The 10,621-nt window shown below is 38.7% G+C and overlaps 1 long non-coding RNA gene across 1 annotated transcript in view; it reads right to left on the reverse strand.

Annotated features, from left to right (window-relative positions):
- LOC146543693 (uncharacterized) overlaps positions 1-4,690 on the reverse strand; it is a 102,348-nt gene extending 97,658 nt beyond the window's left edge. Inside the window, exon 1 of the long non-coding RNA XR_014885081.1 lies at positions 2,219-4,690. This is a non-coding gene — a long non-coding RNA (uncharacterized LOC146543693). The remainder of the gene's footprint in view (positions 1-2,218) is intronic.
- Positions 4,691-10,621: the final 5,931 nt, after the last annotated feature.

Genomic DNA, 10,621 nt, shown 5'->3' on the forward strand with positions numbered 1-10,621 from the left:
CACAAACACCCCAGAGTTTTGAGGTAACTATGTCACTGGAGATGCTGTTCCTCATGGAGATGTCATAAGAGTGAAATTTTGCACATAGAGCTATCGAGGGGTGCTTGACAGCACTTCCAGAGAGATGTTCCAACATCACAGGTTTGGAAAGTGGTATTTGACCAGAAGTTTACCAGGAACAAAATGCAGAAAGAAGCATGCATAATGACTCTGGTGTCAGCTGAAATAAATTTCTAATGAGTAAGAGGAGCAGATCTGCCAAGTAAGAATAGGTCAGTACTAGGGGGCAGCTTCTCAAGATAGACTGTTCTATAGAGTGTTCCAGGAATATTACCAAATAACTTTAGAGTACTGGGTGACTCATTGTGCTGGTGACAGAATAATTAGTTGAAAGGAACCAAATCAAGAAAACCAGAGATTTCCCTGTGCTGATACTGCTGAAACACTTAACAACCTTACTAAACTTTCATATGGCAATATTCCCTTAAACTAAGTTGAAATTCCATAGCGCCAGCTCAGTGGTCTAAGAAAGAGAATGTGATTACTGCAATTCTGATGTTTCAATTAATTATTTGTTATAGCCTAGTGGTCCCAAAACTGTGGTCTATCAGTAATAGACCAGAAAATAACCAAGACCCAGCTCATCCAATAGTGTTAGCAACGGAGATAACCTAGCGTTTATGAAGCAGGTTTGTGTTTAGCTTCCAATCAAAAATATAATTAAAAAACACAATATTTTCAAAATCACACATTGCTGAAGGCACTGGCTGATGCTCTCACTGCTTAGTTTTAGCTGCATGTTTTCCAGGGCTCATTTACAGGTTACTGGGAGTCCCACATTGCATCCTCATTTTCTGAAGGAAACGAGCACTGTGCTCATTGTGCCAGTGTCAGCACAGGCTTTCTGGCTTGTCTCACAGGGCACAATTCCTAATAGCCAAAACAATCATTATGAAAGCGTTAACGAAGACTTCATCAATGTTTAATTGAGGGTGAGAACAAGCTAGGAACGACAACCATCAGTTTTGTGTTTCTCAGGAGCCATCGTGCAGGCTATCAGCTTCTACACTGTCCCATTCAAAGCCACATCTCCTATACAAGCACACAGTGCTTGGAGCCAGGGCAGCTGCAGCGTTCAGATGAGCAGTAGCTTATTTTGGAAAAAGAGTGAAAATTTGCAACTAAAAGCCATGTTAATTTTGCCTTGAGTTTGTGGAGAAGTTAAGGCAAAAGGACTAGAAAGGAACAGGAAATCAATCTTCTTATGTTTGGTTTTAGAAGCTTATTGGCAGTAGATAAACAAGTGCAAAAAAGCTGAAGTTCACCAACTACATCTCTAACTGTACAAAACCTCAAGGTCATATTTGCCACAAATAAAATATTACATTATTTATCATACAGAGCTGCTGAATGTCATTAATTCCTTTCTCACACCATCAGGACTTTCTATTAAAATAAAAAAAAAAGCAATAGACTAAGTGGAAAAAAACCACCATTACTACATAGACTGATCATACTTGTTTGGAAAGGGATCCAGCAACACAGATAAAATTAGAGGCGTAACTGAAGAGAACGTTGTCCTCATGTTTAAGTGCACAAGAAACGGACACGCATGAATAAGAATCATCTGCCAAACTCTTAGATGAGACACAAAGATTGCCCCAGTCATTTCCTTGTCACATACAGCACAGCACTGCGCTGTTCTCTTCTCTATCAGATGTGAGCAAAAACCCTGCTCAAGGGCAACTGACTGTAATTAATTTATATCAAGAACAAGCTTAATATTTCCAGGGAATCCTACATGGGCTACAGAACTTGGAAGAGAAAAGCCAATAACACGAGTGACACAATACCTACTTGCCTCTCTAACTGGAACCAGAAATTAGAAGGGCTACTTACTGTGCAAACAAAGAATTAAAGCAAACAGTGCTGCTTCTGGCAGCTAGGAGAAAGGAGTGCTTGGTTTTTTTTTTTGTTTTTTTTTTTTTTTTCCTTCCCATTTTTGTTTGTTTAAATATATTGCTCTGTTTATTCATTTTTTCTGTCTTTCAACAGAACCATCGATGTCCTCAGTCAATCGGGCATATTTCCTCCAGTATTCTTGGAAAGAGCTCCGCACAGAGAACCTCTTTGTATCACAAACATGTGCTCAGTGGTACCTTCAGAAAACCATTCATGCAATCTCTCTCAGGTTTTCTGTTCAGAATTGTTTCCCTACCTTGAAGTTGCAGCCACAGGAGAAAGAGTGCAACCAGCAAGTAGTTCCACATAAGCCCAGTCCTGATCAGTAAAGCTGAATCAACTTTAGAGCATTTGCAGATCTGGTTGCATTTAAAACATACAAAAGAGCCACGTGCATACATCATGCACACAACTTCCCTCAGCTTCACAACCCCAGCAACATACCAACGTAGTTTCGCTGTCTTTCTATGCCAGAAATAGGAAAGATTTCAGAACAGACTGTTCACATTTGCTTGCAGATTTATAACTGGAACATTAATTCTCTGTGACACTTACTGTTGCTCTGTTTTTCTTTCTCAGATATTATCTTCTGTGACATAATAGCAATATATCAAAATGTGTCATTATGTAAAACTTCAGCTTGCAGAGCAAGAGCAAAATTACTTCCAGAAAGGTGAGGAAGGAGAGCAATTCATTAAACCCAGGTGGATTTCTGTGATGTGCAAGAAATACACAGTATTTTTTGTACGTACTTCCAACATCAAGATCATTTCTACACCAATTTTCTATGATTGTTTTCAAAAGATGGAAGTAGGGAAATACGCCCTCTGACATTTTCCTCAGTAAGAAATATACAATAATTACCATTTTTAGTGGTGATTTTTCATTAGTGCAAACTTCTAATATTATATCCTACTGACCTTTTTGACCCGTTAATTTGTGAGAGGCTTTAGGAACACATTCACATCCTAATTTTAAGTAAGAAAGAACCTATGTCCTCTCTGTTTCTCCCTTCTCCCTATTTATGGCCCCCAAAAAATCACATTATACAAGAAAAAAGGGAAAAAAAAAAAAAAAACAACTGGTATTGTATGGAAGATCAAGCATCACTTGTATGAAGTGTAAATATGTAAATATAACTTTTTTGAGTTAAGAAAAGAACTCATAGCAATGCCCAAATCTGAAGATAATCAAATCTGGGTAACAGAGCTGCAAATATAATGAACAGGGATATTGATGGCATTTGTCTTATTTTGAGTGCTAAATGCATTCTTCATCAAGATAGAGGTATGCATAACTATGTTATAAAAGTAACTGCAGAAATAACAGATCAGACAACAAAATAAACCTTCAGTTTCCTTATGTCGCATTTTACATCATCAGTAACAAAATAAAAGCCATCCTTAATTCATCCTAAAAAGGATATGTTGTATTTTCCATGTTGGACATCATCTCACACACAACACTATGTGATCAAAATGCTACAGCTCTTAAGTGAGGCACTCCCAGCTCCAGGTTGGATTAAAAAGTGAATTACATGAAAACTAGCAAAGCACAAGATCTGCCCCCAATTGTATTTTATTGCTATTATTTCTGATGTGGTCCAAGGAAACATCTTCAATGACACCAGGTATTTTATGAAGTAGCAGCCAGTGCAGCTCATTAAGTGTCAGAAAACTAACATCCAGTAGCACTGCTCTTTGATTACTACCCCTGGGCACAGAGCACAGCAGGTGGCAAATGCAGACCTCTGCTACAATCTTTTCTCAGACACAACACAAACATGGGCTTAAAACAATGAGAAAAGAAGAGTGTAGTGCTGGGAAACGCTGCTATTCAGACCCTAAGCACCAGCTCCACGAGCCCTGCTGCGCTACTAGCTTTAATAAATTACTGAGCAGGGAGTACATTCTGTCCTCCTGGGAGCAGTCCAAACTTACACTCTTGCTCCCCAAATGTATTTCTCACCAGTTATGGGAATTATTATAATCAAATCCTTATCAAAGATAACAGAAATTACAAAGAGGAAGCAGAACTGATAAGGGAAAACTTCTGCATATTCTGACCTGGTATACCTTATCCTTAAAAAAGAACTTATGGCTCGTCCTTAGGGTGCTCTGCAAGAAGCAAGCTTGTTTCACTCATTATCAAATCAGACACCAGCTCATGCCTATTCTTGAAGATGCTCACAAGTTATACAAAAAATTCCTAGAATAGGGCTGCTGGCCTTGTAGGCAAGACTAACACACTGAATCCCAGACAAATAGAGTAATGTTCCTTCTTACAGCTTGGCATATGTGCAGAGCAAGGTCACTTCCACCTCAGTCCACTCCTGAGAAACACTGCTTCTAAGTACTGCAATACTCGGAACAGCATTATAGCATCCACTCAGACTTTACTGCTCTAAATTTTGTCTTCTGAGCAGAGCTCATAACCTTCATTTTAAACTACAGCTACCATTACTGGTAAAGGAAGTGACATTTATCCAGGACGCAGAAAACCCACAGTCTGCACTTTCCTCTCCCTGAAGTGATGCAAGAACAAACCGGAGGAAACTTCTGATAAAATCCGAGCGATTATAGTTCATTAAGCTTGATTATTTAGATCTATGGTTCTCCATATTGAATCCTACTGTACTTATCTTTAGGATGATGTCCAGTCTTCTGTATTGGAGAAGCTTGCTACAGGAACTGCTTTAGCCTCGGTTGCACAGGTGCACATATCCTGTTAGGGGATTAAATGGGGGTAATTCAGCATAGCTCTCACTGCCTAAATTACTCAGCTACATATCTTACATAAATGCACTCTACAAAAGAAACCACATTAAAACATAAAAAAAACACCTCCCTTCTTCAAAATACATCACCTTCTCCAACACAAAACCTCTAGAAACTTCAGCCTCCCTATACAATTGCAGTTACTTGCTCAAGTACAAGTTCCTGCATCACCTGTTTACCATTTAGGGCAACTTCAAACCAATAGGAATTTGAGACAGTAATCATCAGCAGCTGCTATATGGGTTGTTAGGCTGTTTCTGCAGCAAGGCAGGAATTACCAGCAATTTCAAGTTAGGCCATCCTGACTCAAGTATCTCAGATGGCTAATTTTAGATGTGATTATCTTCCTCTAAAAATACGGCATATTTTTCCTGTAATTTCTTCTCTATAATGTTTTCTGATACATCCTTTGCTCTACTTTGAAGCATTGCATTTCATTACAAGTAGATATTCTCCGCACGCAAAGAAAATATTGTATTAAATATGAATTTGCAAGACTTCTTGACATTTGCAGCATAATTAGAGAACTAGAGAAACCTGAAACAACCATTCCATTGCAGATTACTAACAGAAAGACCCTTTTTGCTGGTACTCTGTATCCCTGGGAGAACTATCTGCCATTTTTTTTTTTTAGAACAACTGAACCACAGTCATCTCTATATCCCTGTTGCACTGAAGTGTGATCAACATTGGGAAAAGTAGAAAAGCATTTGGATCTGCTAATTAATGTAGCATGGATTTACAGAAAAGACGGACTATTGCGGAACCCTGCCTCGATTCCTTCTGAGTTCAGAGGAAATGCAAAGGGAAAGATTAAACTACGGTGATCTGAGCCTGTCCTTGTTTGTTTTTCTTTTAAGAGAGGTGTATCACTGGACAGCAATTACACTTACCCTTTGGAGAAGCTGCCAATGTCTTTTATGCTGCACTTCAGGATGCCTGTGCCAAATTTCTCCAAAGAGCAGGTGCCAAAAGTTAGATCTTTTGTTTATGTACGGAGTGATGTGACCTGCATGTGATTATCTCCACGATCTTTAGTTCAGAAGTCTGAATCACACGGTTTTAATTAGCTATTCGGTCACTTTGCCCTCTCTAAAATTGCAGCCGTTTCATTGCACAAAGCTCAGGACTGGGAGGAAAAGCAAAAACTATAAACCTCCCCAGACTAAGAATAGATTCTTAACATCATGAGGTATCATAAAAAACAATTTCACCAGGAGAAGACCATTGCTGAAAGACTGGAGTTTAGCATTTGAATAACTACTGTGGACAGAGCTAGGTGTTCGTACTGGTTGGTAGTGGGGTGATTTTAAAGAACTACTGTGATTTTTCTCTTTAAATATGACTGCTGCAATGTGTCTGGACAAAGACTAGTAAAGTTTTGTCAAAAAAAAGTGTAACTGTGGCAAATCCTTAATATCTGTTTAGAGAAAGAGGATGGAACAAAAAGCGCATCTGATGCCTGTGCAAATATTTTCTTTCCAAATCTCATTACTCATTAAGAAACACTTTGTCGACTGAATTCTGGCATCAAAGTGGGAGACAGTCTGAAATACAACAGAACAGAAGATAAGACAATTTTTCGTAAATTTCGTGGTTTGGTACATTCAGTTTGTACTGTACCTTTTCCAGATTTATTGCAGTTTCAGGTCAGCTCAATGTATTATACACAGAGGAGCGATCTTGTTTAGTGTGGGCTGTCCAAGCCATGGAGGATAGTCTAGCAGAATTTCGTATGCCTTTTCCTGCTAAACTTCACATAAATCAAATATCAGTTCTGTCTTCAGTAGTATTTGGTGCAGTTTGCTAAGGCTGTACCTATTCCTAAAGTTTCCTTTTCCCTACCAAAAAGGAGGAAAGCTATTCCTGTTAAGAGAAAAAAAATAAATTGCTTTTCAGGAGCCCACTATTCCTTATGACCCTTGTCTTACAATCTTCATTTCAATATGATGTAATGAACACTGGCTTTAAATAGAAGCATTGTAACATTGACAACTTAATCCTCAAAAGAACTACTTGCCAAATTTAGCACTCCACAGCTTGCCTCCAGTTTCCTATTCCCCTGTAAACATACACATATTGACAACAAGAAACCATGGCATCCTGCAAGCCCTGTTATACTCAACATCTGCTTCCTGACTCTCCCAGTGGCTCTTTTCCATTGTTCTCCCTCCCATATTTCTCTTTAACTATTATTCTGTTTTACAGTTGTGTCTGAAATGTGATTATCTCCAATTTTTACCCTTTTCTTATTAGGGAAAGGTGTCATCTATACCCATCTACGCCTTCTTCTTTTGAGATTTCCATTGTAGGAAAGATTCAGCTAGTAGTGGATCAACAGGCTACACCCCACACCATCCAGACAAATTTTAGTTTGTCTTTCTGCAATATTCTCCAAGTCTTGACAGATCAATAGAGTCTCAGGTGCTGGCAGCTGAGTTGCACTCCTTGCATCTGGGCAAGGGAGGAATTGCTGTAAATGACCAAAGATAGAAGTCCCCGTGCTTCAGCTAGTTCCTAATTACTTCATTATAACTGCTTCTGTAGCAGTACTGCAGCAGTTTAGTCATGGGTTTGCTAGGAAAGCTGGTGGTAAGTCAACATTCCTGCTAAAGGAAATTGCTGCAAATCTTGTTTCCTTCTATGAAAGACTTTTAGCCTCATTCTGATGAACTGAGGATTAAATATTTTGGTCAATAATACATTTTTATGAAATGTTATATGAATTCTTAGATAAGTTAACCTGGAAATACATCTAAGGGTTACACTGCGATTAGTGCGGCGAAGCCAGGAAACCACAAACAAGAAAAAAATATTATATTGTATGAGTTACACAAGTCTCTGACTCATTCTCTTAAAGGTAAGGGTAAGCATATTTCTTTTCTGTTTCCATGAATAATAGAACTACAATTAAACAACAATAAGAGCCTGTAGCAAGGCTGCAATAAGATACTGTCTCCAGCATAAGTTCATTACAGTCATCAAAAGTAGCCGTAAATGGTTGTTCATTGTGGGAATCAACCCACAAGCATTAAGATAATGTTCCTGGTAAAGGAGAGTTGGCAATCCAGACTAATCTCCCTGGAGGGATGTTTTGGCAAGAGGCTCACCCTGGCAGGGCCTGAAGGCACCCCTCCAGCATGGGGAGGTGCTGCCAGGACAGGCAAGGGGCTCCTAATTGCAGGCTTTCCTCTGTACCTCAATTTTCACTTCTCCAGCAGGAATAAATAGCACTTCTGACTGCTTAGGACAGGCATTCCTATCCTTCATCACGTCGTTAATTCATAGAACTTTTTAAATGGCTGAAGTTGGAATATTAATGGTTGTACAAATTCTCCTAAGCCAGAGAAAAGAGGGAGTGATGTCCATATTAGAAGCAACTGAAGAATTGTAGGGTCTGGGGGGACCTCTAGAGTTGACCTAGCCTTGCGCCCCTACTAAAGCAGGTTCCCTACAGCAGGTCACACAGGAATGCATTTAGGTGAGCTTTGAGCATCCCCAGAGAAGGAGACTCCACCTCCTCCATGGGCAGCCTGTTCCAGGGCTCCACTACTTTCAAAGTAAAGAAGTTGTTTCTCATGCTCATATGGAACTTCCAGTGTTCATTGAATCTGACTTATGCATTTAAATTTCTGAGCTCTCGCACAGAGCTTAGGTATTTCTGTTCATCAAAACTGCCGGTTCATATCCAAAAAGCTTTTCATGTTTTTTTTGTTGTTGTTGTTTTGGTTTGTTTGGTTTTTTTTTTGTGTTGGGAAGACCTCTCTGACTTTGAACCTAGAGCTATGTGGAAAAAAACAAGTCACTTCCTTCTAATAATTCTTCTTTCACTTTTCTTGTTTACGGATAAGTTGTACAGATCTTAAGTGGAATCATCTAATTTATCTGGTGAATGTGATCATTTTGTGCAAAAATAAATTAACTTACCATCTTAAATAGCTGTCTGGAGAAGAAACCAAGCTAAACATTGTACTTGGTTTTCAAACTTATTCCAGTATAAGAGAGCTGTTATTCACATCATACCCCTCTGAAGGAGACTTTTTATAAAAAGTCTCTTCCATCTAGTCACGAGAAGGAGATAAGATTCAGGCTGTTGAATGTCTCCTAAAGTTCTGTCATGAAAGAAATGGAAAGAAGACAACAGACATCAACTTTTGAGAAGTGGGAGCCCTGTTCTCAAGAGTGGCTAAAGCTGATGTTAGGAAAAGTTCCCTCTAGAGCCGTTATGAAACCTTAGCACTAATACTTCTAATTCTACGTGGGAAAGCTATGCTATAGATAAGTTTTGTTGTTAGCATCCTACACACAGAGAAGAAAAACTGCACATGATAGTAATAATGAGTTTTTGAATTTTCAGTAACCTCATGACATCCATTTACAGTAAAGCAAACCAAAACTCTAATATCTATGCTATCAAAGCCAGGCCCAAATATATGATCAATAGAAACCAAGTGATACAGATATATTTACATGCTTACAAAGAATCACAGTAAATAACAGCTGTGATGATTTATGTTCTAAGGTACCTCTTTCCTCTTTGAAATTAGTAAGCAAAAAGCCTAGAGCACTGAGCATGTTCTTTTGGCCTGGTTTCAAGTTGTTCCTTTAACAATTTATCTCCAGTAAAAAAAAAAAAAACAGATGTGGAGTTGATCTTATCCTGTTACAAAAAATCCTCTCATTGGTAGAGAGAGCTTGGAGAGACATCAGCACCTCCATTGCGAGGTTAGAGAATGAATATCTTGCAGTTCATTCTTAGAATACATTTGGAGGAAAAGAAGGTAGTTCAGCACTCCAAGCAAACTTGCAAGAAGAAAATTTGCTGGAAGAACTGCTCTGGCAGCTACTTTTCTATTATGGTCACAAGACAGTTGTTTCTTTCGGTATTGCACTGCAAGAGACAGGATCATGTACAAGAAGAAGACTTCAATGTACAAGAAGAAGACTTCAAAGTCTTTAAATACTATTTTTTGAAGTTTATTTTCCACTTTTTTAAAATGAGACTGGAGTATTTTAAGATCTTCCTGTACTGAAAATGCTTCTCTCTCCTTTGATTTTGGCACACATGTAAGCAAAATAATACAAATGCATTCTCCACAGTACCTTCTAAAGTTGTAAGACTAAGCTTCTCCTGTCCCTTCCCAGGGACCAAAGGAACGTGAGAACTGGAAATGTTGCTGAAGAAGTGGATTGTTTATATTTTTAACAAATGACTCCAGCCCTAAACTTGCAGTGCCCTGTGAATAATAATACATATCAGTACTAAAACTAAGCCTCCGTCACCAAGAGTTGATGACAGCAGGCCTTACTGCAAGCACAAACTCAAGATGAGGTGTTCAGTAACGTGTTTTGAAACATGTACTCCATCCTGACTGCCATATTCAGGCCGTATGGACAGCACATATAATACTCATAGAAAAACATTTGCAATTTATTGGACCCTGCTATTCTAGCTTTCGGTCCATGCAAAGACCAGCAAAAGTATTTACAGAACCTAGCATTAACCCCAGCTCTATCTACCAACTACAATTCAGCATAAATCCTCATTCACTCGTTCTACTGTTGCACTTTTGCTGGCTAGTAGTGATTCACTTAAAAATTACTATCAGCTGTCCTTTTCTGAGTCCTAATCTTAATTCCAGCTCCATGCTGACAGCCTTTCACTGAACGTCTGTGTAGCACTGCACCAAGATTCCTGCCACAACATTTCTCATGTGCTGCTTTATTCTTGGGAAAAAAACTTGTTATCTAAAACAAAGTCAAAAAATAATGGCACAAATAATCTGGAAAGAAAGGACATATTTTTGTTTAAAGATTAAAACCTGGCTATCTTGCAAGTACTCTAGACTGTGCTGAGTGTATTTTGCAAGTGCAAGATCAGA

This window comes from Meleagris gallopavo, chromosome 10 (assembly GCF_905368555.1).
Source record: "Meleagris gallopavo chromosome 10, MGAL_WU_HG_1.1, whole genome shotgun sequence".
Taxonomy (NCBI): Eukaryota; Metazoa; Chordata; class Aves; order Galliformes; family Phasianidae; genus Meleagris; species Meleagris gallopavo.